Here is a 15,987-nt window from a genome sequence, read left to right as displayed (position 1 = left end):
CCACATGGTCATGGGAAAATGTACAAACTCCTTACAGGCAGAGGCGGAAATTGAACGCAGGGTGCCAGTACTGTAAAGCGTTGTGCTAACCTCTACACTACTGCACCATCATAGTACTTTCTGATTCTATTCACCTCTAATTGTTTAATGATATTCTCTGGTTCCCTTCTTTCAGATCTCACACCTCCTCACAATACCACCAATGTTTAAATCTGAATCCATCCTTGTTTTTTATCGGCTTTCCTCCATTATGTCCTGTCTAAGTTTAGAGAAAATGAGAAGTCGGACATTTGATACATTCGTTAAATTTGAAGAAACCTGGCAACCTTTTATTCAATATTTCCATGTGGTTTGATTTATTGCTCTCAGTTACTCTCTCAAATCTTTGGATTTGATCAGAAAGTTTTTCTTTTTTCTTACTTTATTCTCAATATAGGCTGCCCAGTCCCCCTATCTTTTTTCTTTTTTATTATTTTTTTTTGTTTTTGTTATAGAGAATAGTGGGTTTTTTTCCCTATATATAAAATTATAAAAGTTTCTTTATCTTTTTTCTCTTCTTATGAAATGATAAAAGGAGTATTTTATTTTTTATTATATACTATTAGATTAATACTATGTATGATCTTGATAATGTTTATTTTACCTTTTATATGTATTTTTATCAATATAAATATCTGAGATAATCCTCTTGTTTGTATATATGTATTTTTTTTCTAAAATCAATAAAAAGATTGATAAAGAAAGAAGGAAGAAATCTGAATACATCCCTTTAAGACTTTATGCTCTCCTTACCACGTAATTTCCCCATTAAACACAATAGACTCACCCCTCCACTTAGGTGGTAAACAATCATGGCCCCAATACCAACCCCCCAAGGATCCCACCAGATACACTTCTCCACTGGAAAATGACTTATTTTTTCTTGCTTGTAAAGTGTTATAAAGAATAATCACAAATGTAATTTAGAGTTGATCTGTGCATAGCAACCTGACAGTCCACGGTTTATTAATGTTGAGAGGTTAATATTTGCCGTGGACACTGGCGAAATGCAGGAGTGAGATATACCAGCTAGTTGAATCATGTCACCGCACTCAATGTCAGTATGACCAGAGAATTGTTTGTGGACTTCAGAAGGGTAAGACAAGGGAACACACACCAATCCTCATAGAGGGATCAGAAGTGGAAAGAGTGAGCAATATCAAGTTCCTGGATATTAATATCTCTGAGGATTTAACCTGAGCCCAACATATCGATGCAGCTATAAAGAAGGCATGACAGTGGCTGTATTTCATTAGGAGTTTGAGGAGATTTGGTATGTCACCTAAAAGACTTGTAAAATTCTAACTGGCTGCATCACCATTTAGTACAGGGGAGGGAGGAGCAACTGCACAGGATTGAAGCAAGCTGCAGAGAGTTGTAAACTCAGCCAACTCCAACATGGGCACTAGCCTCCGTAGTATCCAAGACATCTTCAAGGAGACATGACTTAAAAAGACGGCATCCATCATTAAGGTCCCCCATCACCCACAACATGCCCTTCACCCATGACATGCCTTGCTCTTGTTGCTATCATCAGGAAAAGGGTACAGAAGTCTGAAGGGCACACACTCAACGATTCAAGAACACTTCCTTCCCCTCTGCCATCAGATTTCTGAATGAACATTGAACCCATGAACACTACTTCATTCCGACTGAGGTATTGAGGGTGCAAGCCCATGATTGACTCCATTGTTTCTCTCCGATTGAGGCACTGAGCAAGGTTGAAGCTGACGAAGATGAAACTGGAGGAAGGTAGAGTGCTCAGTGCCGTCTGCCTGCATTTCTCCAGTCTTCCTCTCCTTCTCCCTGGCTGCTGTTGGAGAAAAGTGCAGGAGTCTTGGGATCTATGTTGCCAGGATTAATCAGCGAAGCCATGGATTTGTTTTGGGTGATTTTGAAGCTCATGTTGCACAACTTCCTGGATTCTGGTTACCCTTTTATTTTGCTGCTTTTGAGCAGTCTCATCAGGGTGATCAGGGGCGCTTCAGTGAAGAATGTTTTGTCCTCCGGACTGCAGTGGGCCAGTGATGCCATGCTGAACTGAACTAAATCGAATACAATTGGTCTCCTGGTTTGATGCTGTTTGCTCGTTTTTTGCCGTTCGCTCTTTTGTTCTTTTTTCTTGTGAGCCAGGTGTTTGATGTTTTCTTGAATGGGTTCCATGGTGTTTTTTTGTTTCGAGGACGAATGTCAGGGTTCCATGCATACTTTAACAAATGTACTTTGAATCTTTGGATTTCTGAGCTCAGGCAACATATGCTGGTGTTTATATTGCATAGATTAGAATGGACAGACACCCAAGCTATTGGTGGATTTGATAAAGAAGGATTTGACTGAAGTTTTACAGTGTTTAAGAGAAGGAGAACTGATATCATACACATAGATTTTAGCAAAGTGACAAATGAAGACTGCATCTCACCAAACAGAGCACACTTGTCTGTCATCAAAGTAACACACCTCTCCAAACTAAATCTCTGAACACTTCCTGCAAGCTTTTAACTTTAAACATGAGAAGGCCTCCAGATGCTGAAGGAACTCAGCAGGTCAGGCAGCATCTATGGAAATGAATAAACAGTTGATGTTTCGGGCTGAGATGTTTCATCACAACTAGCAAGGAATGGGGAAGACACCAGAAACTGATTCAATTTGTCAGTAAAATTATTACTATAATGCCTTCAGACATATTTATTAATCACATATTGCATTATCAGTCTAGGCTATTCAATATTTCTGATGTCAATTCTACAAATATTTATATTCAGATATATAGTATATCACAGTAATTGGAAGACTGAATTCATAACATCCAATTGGAAACTACTGAAAAGTTTAACAGCTATGACCAAATAGTTACCTTGGGAAATATAATTAAAAACTTCAAGCTGAGGATTTGAAGTAGGTCCTTTGCAGAGCTTCAAGCAGTAACAAGCCAGATCCAACAGCATCCACTAGTATTCACAGCTATTAGAATGAAAGATCCTTTGTACAAATTAAAATCAGACCCATTGGGACAGTGGGAACACCTCATAAAGCCTATTCAAAGAGAAAGTTAAACTTGAGAACGAATTAGAATTCAGTCTCAGAGAATTAAAAGCTCCCCTGGTTGCCAATTACAATGAGACAGACAAACAGGAGTAACCAAAGTGAGAAAAATTAAAGTACAAATATTGCACAAGATTACAAGAAATATCATTTCTCAGTGTAGACATGCCAAATAACACGAGAAAGTCTACAATTCAAAGTAAATTTATTACCAATCCACATATAATCCTGAGATTCATTTTCTTGTGTGTATACACAGTATGTCCAAGAAACACAATAGAATCAATGGAAGAACGAACCCAACAGGATGGACAAAATACCAATGTTCAAAAGGCAACAAACTTTGCAAATACAAAAAAATAACAATAATACAGCAATAAATATCGAGAACATGAGATGAAGAGTCCTTGAAAGTGAGTTCAAAGGTTGTGGGGACAGTTCAGTGATGGGCGAGTGAAGTTGAGTGAAGTTATCCCCTCTGGTTGAAGAGCCCAATGGTTGAGGGGTAATAACTGTTCCTGAACCTGGTGGTGGGGGTCCTGAGGCTCCTGTACCTCCCTCCTGATGGCAGCAGCAAGAAGAGAGCATGACCATGGTGGTGGAGATGTGTGGGGTAAGTTGTTTTTACACAGACAGTGGTAGATGCCCGGAACAGGCCGTGAGGTGGTGGTGGACACAGAAGTGGCATTTTAAGAGGCTTTTGGACATGGATATGAATATACAGACAAACAAGCAGGAATCAGAGTGATATGGTTCAGAGATTTGGTTTACTTTGGAATCATATTCAGCACAAACACCATGTTCCTATAGGAGCCTGTTCCTATGCTGTATGTTACACTGGGATTTAGCTTGTCTTGTGATATAGCCACAGAGATAATGATGGTGCCAGCAAACAATGTGACCAAGGACAACATCCTCCATGCGAGTCACAAAACTACCTCTTTCCCTCCTTTTCTTTATAATTGTGGTTCTGCTACTGTTGGAGCCTGTGATCTACAGTTTGATGGTGTGTTTTGGGGCAACTGAGTGATCTGGTGCTTTGCTGTCTCCGTGGGGGTTCTGTGAGATGTGTGGCCTCGAGGCCAAGAAGCCTGGAGACAGGGTGCAAACCCATCATCGACTCCACTTCGCTCCGATTAAAGCACCGAGGAAGATTGAAATCATTGAGGCGAGTGCAGAGGCAGGCAGGTGTCCAGGGCTGTCTATCAGCCTCTCACTTGCTGCTGCTCAAGGAAGTTCCTGCATTCCAATGGTCTCTCTTGCTTGATGGTGTCGGAGGACAGTGCCAAGAGTTCTGGGTCTCGAGCAAAGTTCAATTGACGCAGTTTGAGGATTGGACTCTGTAGTTCACATTATGATGTCCTGGTTTCTGGTCGCTCCTTATTTTTGTTGCTATTTTGGGTAACTTTGAATTGGGGGTGGCCTGCAGGTAATGAACACTTAGCTGAATATGCCTGGCTCTTTTGATCTTATCTTATACATTCTATGTTTTTTGCTGGTTCTTTTTGTTGCCTTTGCACAATCAGCTTTTTTTTTGCACATGGGCGAATGTTTCGCTTTGAATGGGTTCCATGGTTTTCTTCGTTTCTTAGCTGTCAGTTGGGAAGACAACTCTCAGGGTTGTTTACAGCATAAATACCTTGATAATAAATGTACTTTGAATCTTTTGAAAAAAAATTAGGTGCTACTTCTTAAAGTTCAAAGTAAAATTTATTATCAGAGTACATACATGTCATCACATACAACCCTGAGATTCTTTCTTTTTCTACAGGTCTGCTTAGCAAATCTACAGAACAGTAACCGTAAACTGTAAGATTCAGAAACTGTTGGAACTGTAAACAAACTATGCAAATGCAGATATAAATAAATAGTAATAAGAGCATGAAATAACAATATAACAGAATCCTTAAATGAGTGTAGTTATCCCCTTTTGTTCAAGAACCTGATGGTTGAGGGGTAGTAAGTGTTCTTGAACCTGGTGGTGCCGAGTACTGTATACATGAACAATGTAAATATAATTTGGTTAATTGCTTTCTAATTGCAGTTAAAGACTTAGCAAATGTTAGCTGTACAAAGGAGGACAACATACCCACAACCTTGTTTGAAAGATCCGTGACTACATACAGCACACCCGTTTGAAGACAATGGTGTCACAGTGGATAAACGGAACAATGACAATGAAGCTCAGGTGCTTTGGCAGATGCAAACTCCAAAATGTCAAAACTGGGAGAATAAATTCAACCAAAACTACTTACGTAACGTAAAAATCTTATTTGTACAGTATCGCAGCTCACAAACCTTGATGAATAAAAATATCTTACAGAGTTATAGAATACCACAGCACAGAAAAAGACCCTTCAGCCCATCTAGTATGTGCTAAACTGTTATTTTACCAACTCCGATCAAGCAACACCAAGACCATAAACCTCCATACCCCTCCCATCCATGAACTTATCCAAATTACTCATAAGTGATGCAATTAGACTTGCATCGACCACATCCTCTAGCAGCTTGCTCCACATTCATACTACCCTCTGAGTGAAAAGGTTCCCCCTCATGTCTCCCTTAAGTATTTCACCTTTCACCTTTAACCAAGCCTGCTTGCATTTACCCTATCTATACCCCTTATAATTTTATATGCCTCTATCAAATCACCCCTCAATCTTCCACATTCCAAGAAATGAAGTCTGAAAGCGCATGACACCAGGCTCAAGGGCATCTTCTACCCCACTGTTCTCAGACTCCTAAATGGATCTCTTGTAATATAACATGGACTGTTGGCCTCACATTCTACCCCGTTATCATCTTGCACTTTACTGTTTACCTGCACTGCACCTTCTCTGTAGCTGTTACAGTTTATTCTGCATTGCTGTTGTTTTAGCACGATGCACTATGTAATGATTTGATCTGCGTAAACAGTATGCAAAACAAGCTTTTCAATGTGTCTCTGTACACACAATTAAATCCAAAAAACTCTAAAGACCAAACTTTTTTTTGAGTGCTGACATGATGTCATAAATAGAAAATTCCCCAAGACACTGGGTAGGTTCCCAGGTGATGTTCAGGTCTCTGGGCACCAAAGACAGTTCTGAGAAGTGACCTCACATATGTAATGAACAGAAGCTAACAAAAAATAGAAAAACACTTCATAAAACGAAAAGTGGAGGTACTGAAAGAGTGGATTTGTCCGGAGTGAACATCACAGTATGCTGATGACGAAACAAGATCTAGCACAACAAACTGAAAATTGAAGGTAACTGCAGGGTGGTTACAGAAATTTAAGAAAATGGATGTCATTAAATTTTTTTAAAGTTTTAAAAATTTTAAAGATAAAGCATCCGCTGATGACAAAGCTGCAGAGAAATTCATTACTGAGTTTGCAAAGATCGTCACTGATGAACATCTAACACCAGAACAAGTCTGCCAAGTTGACTTATAATTTATAGTTCCTTATGTTTACAGTTACTATTCTACTGTATAGATTTGCTAAGTGTGCCCATAATAAAAGAATCTCAGCGTTGTATGTGGTGACATGTATGTACTCTGATAATAAATTTTACTTCGAACTTTGATTGTTTTTATACCTTACATAATGACATTATTTTTTAAAGCATCATTGATGAAAATCTAACACCAGAACAGGTCTACAATACTGATTGTTTTTATACCTTGCATAAAACCTAAAAATACAAATACAGCGTGCTGTAACCTTTTAATCAAAGCATGGCATGGTAGGTGGAGACTGAAAGCCTGCCGTTGTTTGTTGTTGTTATTCGCCCAATGCTGCTGTGCTACACACATTGTATTTTCATTATATTAATGATACATAATAATTTTTATTGTTAAGTACATTTGTGTGGTGAACAAGTGTAAGACAAAGTCAGCTTAAATTCAGTGTCGGAAATGATGGCGATCCCAGCTATCTCATTACATATTCCAAAATCCGAAGCACTCCTGGCCCTGAGCATTTTGGATAAGGAGTACCCACCCAGTACCAATATACGTTTGACATCTGATGCCATTTTCCATCTGTGGACCACTCCCACAGCATCCATATGTTCAATTTTTTTTTCACTTAATTTGTTCATCAACACAGATCAGTCTAGATCAGGGGTTCCCAAACCTTTGTTATGCCATGGATCCTTATATTAACCAAGCGGTCTGTGGACCCCAAATTGGGAACATCTGGTCCAGATGATGCTCTTAATTTTCTAACTAACACCAACAGCGCACCCTGCCCCCCACTTCACATGCATCTTGCCAAAAGTGCACATTTTTCCATTTGCTACTGCAGTTACAGTTATTTACCACAGGACCACTTGGCACAATTGCAACACTCAATATAATGAAAATTATAAAAACACCGATACTAGAAGTCTGGAATAAGGCCATAAGACATAGGAGCAGAATCAGGCCATTCAGCCATCCGATTCTGCTCAGCCATTCCATCATGGCTGATTTATTATCCCTCTCAACCCCTTTCTCCTGCCTTCTCCCCGTGCTTTGACGCTTTAACTAATCAGCCTCAGCTTTAAGTAGACCCAAATACTTGGCCTCCACAGTCACATAAGATAAAGACAGAAGATGCTGGAAACAGTATGTCAAGCAGTGTTTGGGCAAAGCAAAAAGAGTTAACGTGTCGCTCCCATGAGCAGTCAGCAGGACTGACTGATGCTAGGTATTTCCAACACTTTGTGTTTTTTATTTCAGGAATCACGAAGTTCATGTCTGCTGCACTGGTATCCGGAGACTCAGCAGTTCCCTGCTCTCAGTAAGTAATGGCCTTCCCACCGTAGAAAGCACACTGCTGCAATTAACCAGCATTTCAAAATACAACTTGTTGGTGATGACAACAGAAGCCACTTCCTGTAGTATTGAAAGTGGAACTCTGGAAAGGGTAAGGAGAGACATACAGATCCCAAACTACAGTGTACCTCAAACCTTGGACAGCCAGACTCTTCCACGAGCTTGCACGGGTGATCCGAATATCCTGCTGCCATAGCCAGATCTTCTCACTTATTCTCTGAAACATGCCCCTAACATCTAGCTAAACTTAGCAACAAGGCTGCATGGCAGTATTGAGCAATCATTTCCTAAAAGATAAATTTAGACAGACAAAACCAAACGGCATTAAACTACAATTCTGACTTGCCTATTTTCCGGCAACTGAGCCTCACTCACAAAAGCCAACTTACATGTTAATGACTGTCACAGCGTTAAATGTCAATGTGTTCTGCGGAAGAGCAGATGTACAGCGAGAAGATCAAAACAACTCAGCTACAACAGGAAACCCACAAACTGAAATAAACTGCCATGATGAACTTGATTAGGTGATGAATTTGAGACTGCAATGAGAGTAGAAAGTCGGAATATATCAGTTTACGCCGATTTGTTACAACCAGTCTACATGCGGATTAAACTCCCCCCGATTACTTCTAGCGTCATGATTTCTACAATGCCCTGCAATACCATCATCGTTTGGGGGCCTGTAGACAACTCCTGCCAGTATTTTCTATCTTTTAACTCCACACAAACTAAACTCAAGTCCTTCCTTTCAACATTGGGATTCCCAAGCCCAACTCTTTTAAAAGTTAACTATCAGGAATATTTAATTCCCAACCTGGTAAACTACAGACAGGATTCTGTGACATCTGCTATCTTTTTTATTTTATTTATCGAGATACAGCATGGAATATGTCCTTCTGGTCCACTGCACCGCGCTGCCCAGCAATCCCCCCTAATTAACACCAGCCTAATCACGAGATAATTTACAATAACCAACTAACCTACTAACCAGTCTGTCTTTGGACTGTGGAAGGACGTCTGGAGAGACCATGTATGCATGGTTGAGCCAGGCTGTTGGAGATGCCAGAAAACCTGTAAGTCATTAACGTTAGCCATTGAGTACCGTAACGGTTTGTGCCACGCTATAACAACTCAGGGCATCAGAGTTCAAAGTTCAACTGTGACATCATCTATAATCACCAGACAACTTACAATGACCAATTAACCTAACTGTCCCGTGATAAAGTTCAAAGTGAATTTATTATCAAAGTACATATACTTTATACCATATATAAACCAGAGATTTTTATTTATTTATTTATGTACTTACTTATTTATTGGGATGCAGCCACACCACCCAGTAACCACCAATTTAACCCCAGCCTAATCGCGGGACAGTTTACAATGACCAATCCGTCTTTGGACAGTGGGAGGGACCCGAAGCACCAGAGAAAACCTATAAACCTATGCATTCCATGGGGAGGACCTGCAGACTCCTTACAGATGATGTTGCAATTAAACTGTGGCGCCCCAGAGGCTAGGTTTTTCTACACCTCCAACCAGTCTGTCCCCAATACACACGCACATCTCATGGTCCCTCCACTCTCTTCCTGAAGTAAATGAATCTCGGGGTAGTATATGGTGACATTTATAACAAATTTATGATAATAAATGTACTTTGAACTTAAACTGCACATTCTTGGCCAGGCACAATTGATAGAACTGAACAGGAATGTCTTGGTGTGAGACTCAGCCTGTACAAGACACCAGTACTGTAGCCAGGATGTTGTCTGGTCCTACCGAGCCATTACACCACCCGGTACCTTTCAGCCATTTCCTGATTTCATGGTGAATGAATTCACTTGTTCAAGTCTTGCTTTTTGATGACAGGCATCTCAGAGAAATCATGATCGCTGCTGGCTGGAAATGCCTTTGAATACTCTGCAGTCACATAGTATGCTCCATCATAACACCGTAAGTCATAGGTGTAGAATTAGGTCATCTGGGCCATCAAGTCTACTCTACGATTCAATCATGATTGACTTACATTCCTTTTCAAACCCATTTCCCTGCTCTCTCCCTGTAATCTTTAATGAAGAACCTATCAATCTCCATTTTAAATATACCCAATGACTTGGCTTCCATAGACAAATATAGCAAAGAATTCCATGGATTCACCACCCTCTGGCTAAAGAAATTCCTCATTTCTGTTCTAAAGAGACTTTCTTCTATTCTGAGACTGTGCCCTCTGGGTTCTAGCCTCACCCACCATAGGAAACATCTCTCCACATCCACTCTATCAAGGTCTTACAAAATTCGACAGGTTTCAATGAGATCCATCCTCATTACAGACCGAGAGCCATTGAAACTCCTCATGCCTTCCCTTAGCTCTCCTGATTCCCTTGCAAAGTATTCTCTCGCATTTCTTATATTCCTTAAGTGTCTCATATGTTCCTCGCTGCTTGTACCTGCTATGCCTCTTTCTTCTTCTTAACCAAGGCCTCAAGCAAGTACAAACCCAGAGCATGCACTCAATTAATTTCAGGCCATCACTGATGATGTGAATGGGGAGGGGGGGGTGTTCTTGGAGCCTCCTCCTCCTACCATTATCTATTTAATTGCCTGCCACCAGATGTGGTAGGAAAAATGTTCCAAAAGCTCAAAATGGATAAATGAAGTCAGTTCAATTCAATAACTCTTCCGAACTATTAAGGCCTTAATATCGTGTGCATAATATATTGATTTTTCAGTTAATCAGACCAGTTTTGGCAACATAAATTGTTTCCATACATAAAATTAGCACCTTCATTTCTCTCCACACTTTCCCGTTCTCTGCAATCTCAAACACCTTTGATTTTTAATATTTCTTAGTTCTAATGAAAATTCATTCATATTAAGAATCCATTTCTCTCTGCACCTGCTGTCTGAATTGCTGGGTATTTCAGCAATATTTTTTTACTTGAGATACAGTGTGGAACAGGACCTTCCGGCCCTTTGATGTGCACCACCCAGCAATCCAAGATTTAACCCGAGTCTAATCACGGGATAATTTACAATCAGAATCAGATTTAATATCACCAGTGTATGTCGTGAAATTTGTTGTCTCCTTGTGGCAGCAGTGCAATGCAACACATAATAATAGAAAAAATGTAAATTATAAGTATATATACTGAGTAGTTAAATTAAATAAGTAGTGCAAAAATAAAAAATTAAAAGTGAGGAAGTGAGCATGGGTTCAATATCCATTCAGAAAATGGGATGGCTGACGGTAAGAAGCTATTCCTGACTTGTTGAGTCTGGGTCTTCATGCTCCTGTACCTCCTCCAAATTAACCTACTAACCAGTACATCTTTGGAATGTGGGAAGAAGCTGGAGCACCAGGAGGAAAGTTTATCCATTTATTTATTTATTGAGATACAACACGGAATAGGCCCCTCCAGTCATGCCACCCAACATCCCCCGATTTAACCCAAACCAAACCACAGAACAACTGACAATGACCAATTAACCTAGTAACCAGTACATCATTGAAATGTGGGAGGAAACCAGAGCGCCCGGAGAAAACCCACACAGTCACGGGGAATAGGTTCAAACTCCTTTCAGATCAACACATACAAAATGCTGGAGGAACTCAGCAGCTCAGGCAGCATCCATGGAAAAGAATAGATGGTCGATGTTTCAGGCCAAGACCCCCTCCAGGATTGAGAAGGAAGGGGGAAGATGCCGGAATAAAAAGGTGGGGGGAGGGGAAGGAGGCTAGCTGGAAAGTGTTAGGTGAAGGGCTGAGAAGAAAGGAATCTGATAGGAGAGGAGAGCGAACCATAGGAAAAGGGGAAGGAGCAGGGGTACCGGGAGGAGGTGACATGCAGATGAGAAGAGGTAAAAGGTCAGAGTGGTGAATGTGGGAGGTGGGGGCATGGTATGAGTCTGTCTACCTTAAGGAGAAATCGATGTTCATGCTAAGGGATTGGAGGTTACCCAGATGGAATATGTTGCTCCACCACCAAGGGTGGCCTCATCATGCCAGAAGAGGAGGCCATGGACTGACATGTCGAAATGGGAATGGTTCTTCTTAAGACAGCGTTGGGAACTGAACTCGAAGCATTTTGCTAACCATTACTCTACCATACTGCCTCCAATGAATCGGCTGAGAGATCCTTTTCAACATGCCTCACATGGATGATCTTTCTATGCCTTACACTTTTATTTTCAATGCTTGACAGTGTTTTATTTATAACTACTTCACCGGGCAATCTATCATTGCAGAGCACAAAATTAACCATCTCAAAGAAACACTGCCCTACCAAGATGACTTTAAACAAAATACAAATTGGGACACTGAGAATGCAAAATTACTTGAAACACTTTAACAACCTGAATCATATCAGAAGTTCAGAAACGCAGATTCCAGGAGCTCCCAACCTGGGGACCTCAGACCCCTTGCTTAATGGTATTGGTCCATGGCAAAAAAAAGGTTTTCCCTCCAAGAAGACCACAACCCTGTCATTGTTTGGAGGCTTGTGTGCCTCGATGACTCGGACAGCCATGTTGGCTGGAGTCACGGTTCCATGCTTTGGCTCTTGGTAGGGTCATCCATGCTAAACAGATCCAAGGGTAGAGGTCAGACCAAGAGTGGTCCACCAGGTTCAGGGGTTCAGCTCAGGGCTAACGACCCTGACTGGTCAAACAAAATTGTTATAGAAACATAATGAAGAATCCTTCTACATCTGAGTGCGACAGTATTCTGAGTCTCCACCCGGGACTTGTGTGACTGACAATAGTGAAAACCACGAGGAAGCTACTGACAGGCAGTAAGTAATAAAAAGGTTGGCAACCCCTGGTTGATCTGAGGTTCCATAAATCTGAGTGAGGGTCCACAACCCAACAATTTCATAAAGCATCATTTAATGTCATCAGAATCAGATTTAATATCTCTGGCATTTTTAGAACCATAGAAAATCTACAGCATAATACAGGCCTGTCGGCCCACAATGCTGTGCCAAACATGTCCTTACCTTAGAAATTACCTCGGGTTACCCATAGCCCTCTATTTTTCAGAGCTCCATGTACCTATCCAGGAGTCTCTTAAAAGACCCTATTGTTTCCGCCTCCACCACTGTCGCTGGCAGCCCATTCCATGCACTCACCACTCTCTGCGTAAAAAACTTACCTCTGACATCTCCTCTGTACTTACTTCCAAGCACCTTAAAACTGTGTCCTCTCGTGCTAGCCATTTCAGCCCTGGGAAAAAGCCTCTGCCTATCCACATGATCAATGCCTCTCAACATCTTATACACCTCTATCAGGTCACCTCTCATCCTCCGTCGCTCCAAGGAAATAAGGCCAAGTTCTCTCAACCTATTCTCATACGGCATGCTCCCCAATCCAGGCAACATCCTTGTAAATCTCCCCTGCACCCTTTCTATGGTTTCCACATCCTTCCTGTAGTGAGGCGACCAGAACTGAGCACAGTACTCCAAGTGGGGTCTGATCAGGGTCCTATACAGCTGCAACATTACCTCTTGGTTCCTAAACTCAATCCAACGATTGATGAAGGCCAATGCACCGTATGCCCTCTTACCCACAGAGTCAACCTGCGCAGCAGCTTTGAGTGTCCTCTGGACTCAGACCCCAAGATCCCTCTGATCCTCCACACTGCTAAGAGTCTTACCATTAATACTATATTCTGCCATCATACTTGACCTACCAAAATGAACCACTTCACACTTACCTGGTTTGAACTCTATCTGCCATTTCTCAGCCCAGTTTTGCATCCTATCAATGCCCCACTGTAACCTCTGACAGCCCCCCACACTATCCACAACACCTCCCACCATTGTGTCCTCATCTCCACTTCTTTATCCAAGTCATTTATAAAAATCACGAAGAGTAGGAGTCCCATAACAGATCCCTGAGGCACACCACTGGTGACCAACCTCCATGCAGAATATGACTAGTCTACAACCACTCTTTGTCTTCTGAGGGCAAGCCGGTTCTGGATCCACAAAGCAATGTCCTCTTGAATCCCATGCCTCCTTACTTTCTCAATAAGCTTTGCATGAGGTACCTTGTCAAATGCCTTGTTGAAATCCATATACACTGCATCTACTGCTCTGCCTTCATCAATGTGTTTAGTCACATCCTCAAAAAATTCAATCAGGCTCGTAAGGCACAACCTGCCTTTCACAAAGCCATGCTGATTATTCCTAATCAGATTATATCTCTCCAAATGTTCATAAATCCTGCTTCTCAGGATCTTTTCCATCAACTTACCAACCACTGAAATAAGACTCACTGGTCTATAATTTCCTGGGCTATCTCTACTCCCTTTCTTGAACAATGGAACAATATCCGCAAACCCCCAATCCTCCAGAGACTCTCCAGTCCCCATTGATGATACAAAGATCATTGCCAGAGGCTCAGCAATCTCCTCCCTCACCTCCTACAGTAGCCTGGGGTATATCTCGTCCAGTCCCAGTGACTTATCCAACTTGATGCTTTCCAAAAGCTCCAGCACATCCTCTTTCTTAGTATCTACATGCTCAAGTTTTTCAGTCCACTGTAAGTCATCCCTACAATCGCCAAGATCCTTTTCCATACTGAAGCAAAGTACTCATTAAGTACCTCTGCTATCTCCTCCAGTTCCATACACACTTTTCCATTGTCACACTTCATTGGTCCTATTCTCTTACGTCTCATCCTCTTGCTCTTCACATACTTGTAGAATGCCTTGGGGTTTTCCTTAATCCTGTTCGCCAAGGCCTTCTCATGTCCCCTTCTGGCTCTCCTAATTTCTTTCTTAAACTCCTTCCTGCTAGCCCTATAATCTTCTACATCTTTATCACTACCTGGTTTTTTGAACCTTTCGTAAGCTCTTTTCTTCTTGATTAGATTTACAACAGCCTTTGTACACCACGGTTCCTGTACCCTACCATCCTTTCCTTGTCTCATTGGAATGTATCTATGCAGAACACCACACAAATATCCCCTGAGGATTTGCCACATTTCTTCCGTACATTTCCCTGAGAATATCTGTTCCCAATTTATGCTTCTAAGTTCCTGCCTGATAGCCTCACATTTCCCCTTACTCCAATTAAACGCTTTCCTAACTTGCCTGTTCCTATCCCTCTCCAATGCTATGGTAAAGGAGATAGAATTATGATCACTGTCTCCAAAATGCTCTCCCACTGAGAGATGACACTTGACCAGGTTCATTTCCCAATACCAGATCAAGTACAGCCTCTCCTCTGGTAGGCTTATCTATATATTGTGTCAAGAAACCTTCTTGAACACACCTAACAAACTCCATCCCGTCTAAACCCCTTGACCTAGGGACATGCCAACCGATATTTGGGAAATTAAATTCTCCCACCACAACAACCATGTTATTATTACACTTTTCCAGAATGCATCTCCCTATCCGCTCCTCGATGTCCCTGTTACTATTGGGTGGTCTATAAAAAACACCCAGTAGAGTTATTGACCCCTTCCTGTTCCTAACCTCCACTCACAGAGATCCGTAGACAATCCCTCCATGTTTTCCTCCTTTTCTGCACCTGTGACACTATCTCTGATCAGCAGTGCCACGTCCCCACCTCTTTTGCCTCCCTCACTGTCCTTTCTGAAACATCTAAAGCCTGGCACTCGAAGTAACCATTTCTGCCCTTGAGCCATCCAAGTCTCTGTAACGGCCACAACATCATAGCTCCATGTACTGATCCATGTTCTAAGCTCATCCACTTTGTTCATAATACTCCTTGCATTAAAATACACACATCTCAAACCATCAGTCTGACCACGTCTCTTGTCTATCACCTGCCTATCCTCCCTCTCGCACTGTCTCCAAGCTTTCTCTATTTGTGAGCCAACCGCCTCTTCCTCCGTCTCTTCAGTTTGGTTCCCACCCCCCAGCAATCCTAATTTAAACTCTTCCCATTAGCCTTAGCAAACCTTCCCGCCAGGATACTGGTCCCCCTGGGATTCAAGAGCAACCTGTCCTTTTTGTTCTGGTCAGCTCTGCCCCAAAAGAGGTCCCAATGATCCAGAAATCTGAATCCCTGGCCCCTGTTCCAATCCCTCAGCCACGCATTTATCCTCCACCTCACTCTATTCCTATACTCA

The 15,987-nt window shown here is 41.6% G+C and overlaps 1 protein-coding gene across 10 annotated transcripts in view; it reads right to left on the bottom strand.

The window, feature by feature from the left end:
• The window catches only part of pitpnm2 (phosphatidylinositol transfer protein, membrane-associated 2), a 317,466-nt gene that overhangs the window by 223,860 nt on the left and 77,619 nt on the right, over window positions 1-15,987 (bottom strand). The window contains exon 1 of one of the 10 annotated variants that reach the window (XM_072240759.1): window positions 8,016-8,243. The exons of the other annotated variants lie outside the window; for them this stretch is intronic. The gene's annotated coding sequence lies outside the window, so the exon portion shown is untranslated. Of the gene's footprint in view, window positions 1-8,015; window positions 8,244-15,987 lie in introns of those variants that run through there. 10 annotated transcript variants of the gene reach the window in all.

The sequence above is a fragment of the Mobula birostris genome, chromosome 22, assembly GCF_030028105.1.
Source record: "Mobula birostris isolate sMobBir1 chromosome 22, sMobBir1.hap1, whole genome shotgun sequence".
Lineage (NCBI taxonomy): Eukaryota > Metazoa > Chordata > Chondrichthyes > Myliobatiformes > Myliobatidae > Mobula > Mobula birostris.
The sequence above is the reverse complement of the archived record's forward strand: the minus strand, read 5'-3'. Positions and strand labels throughout refer to the sequence as shown.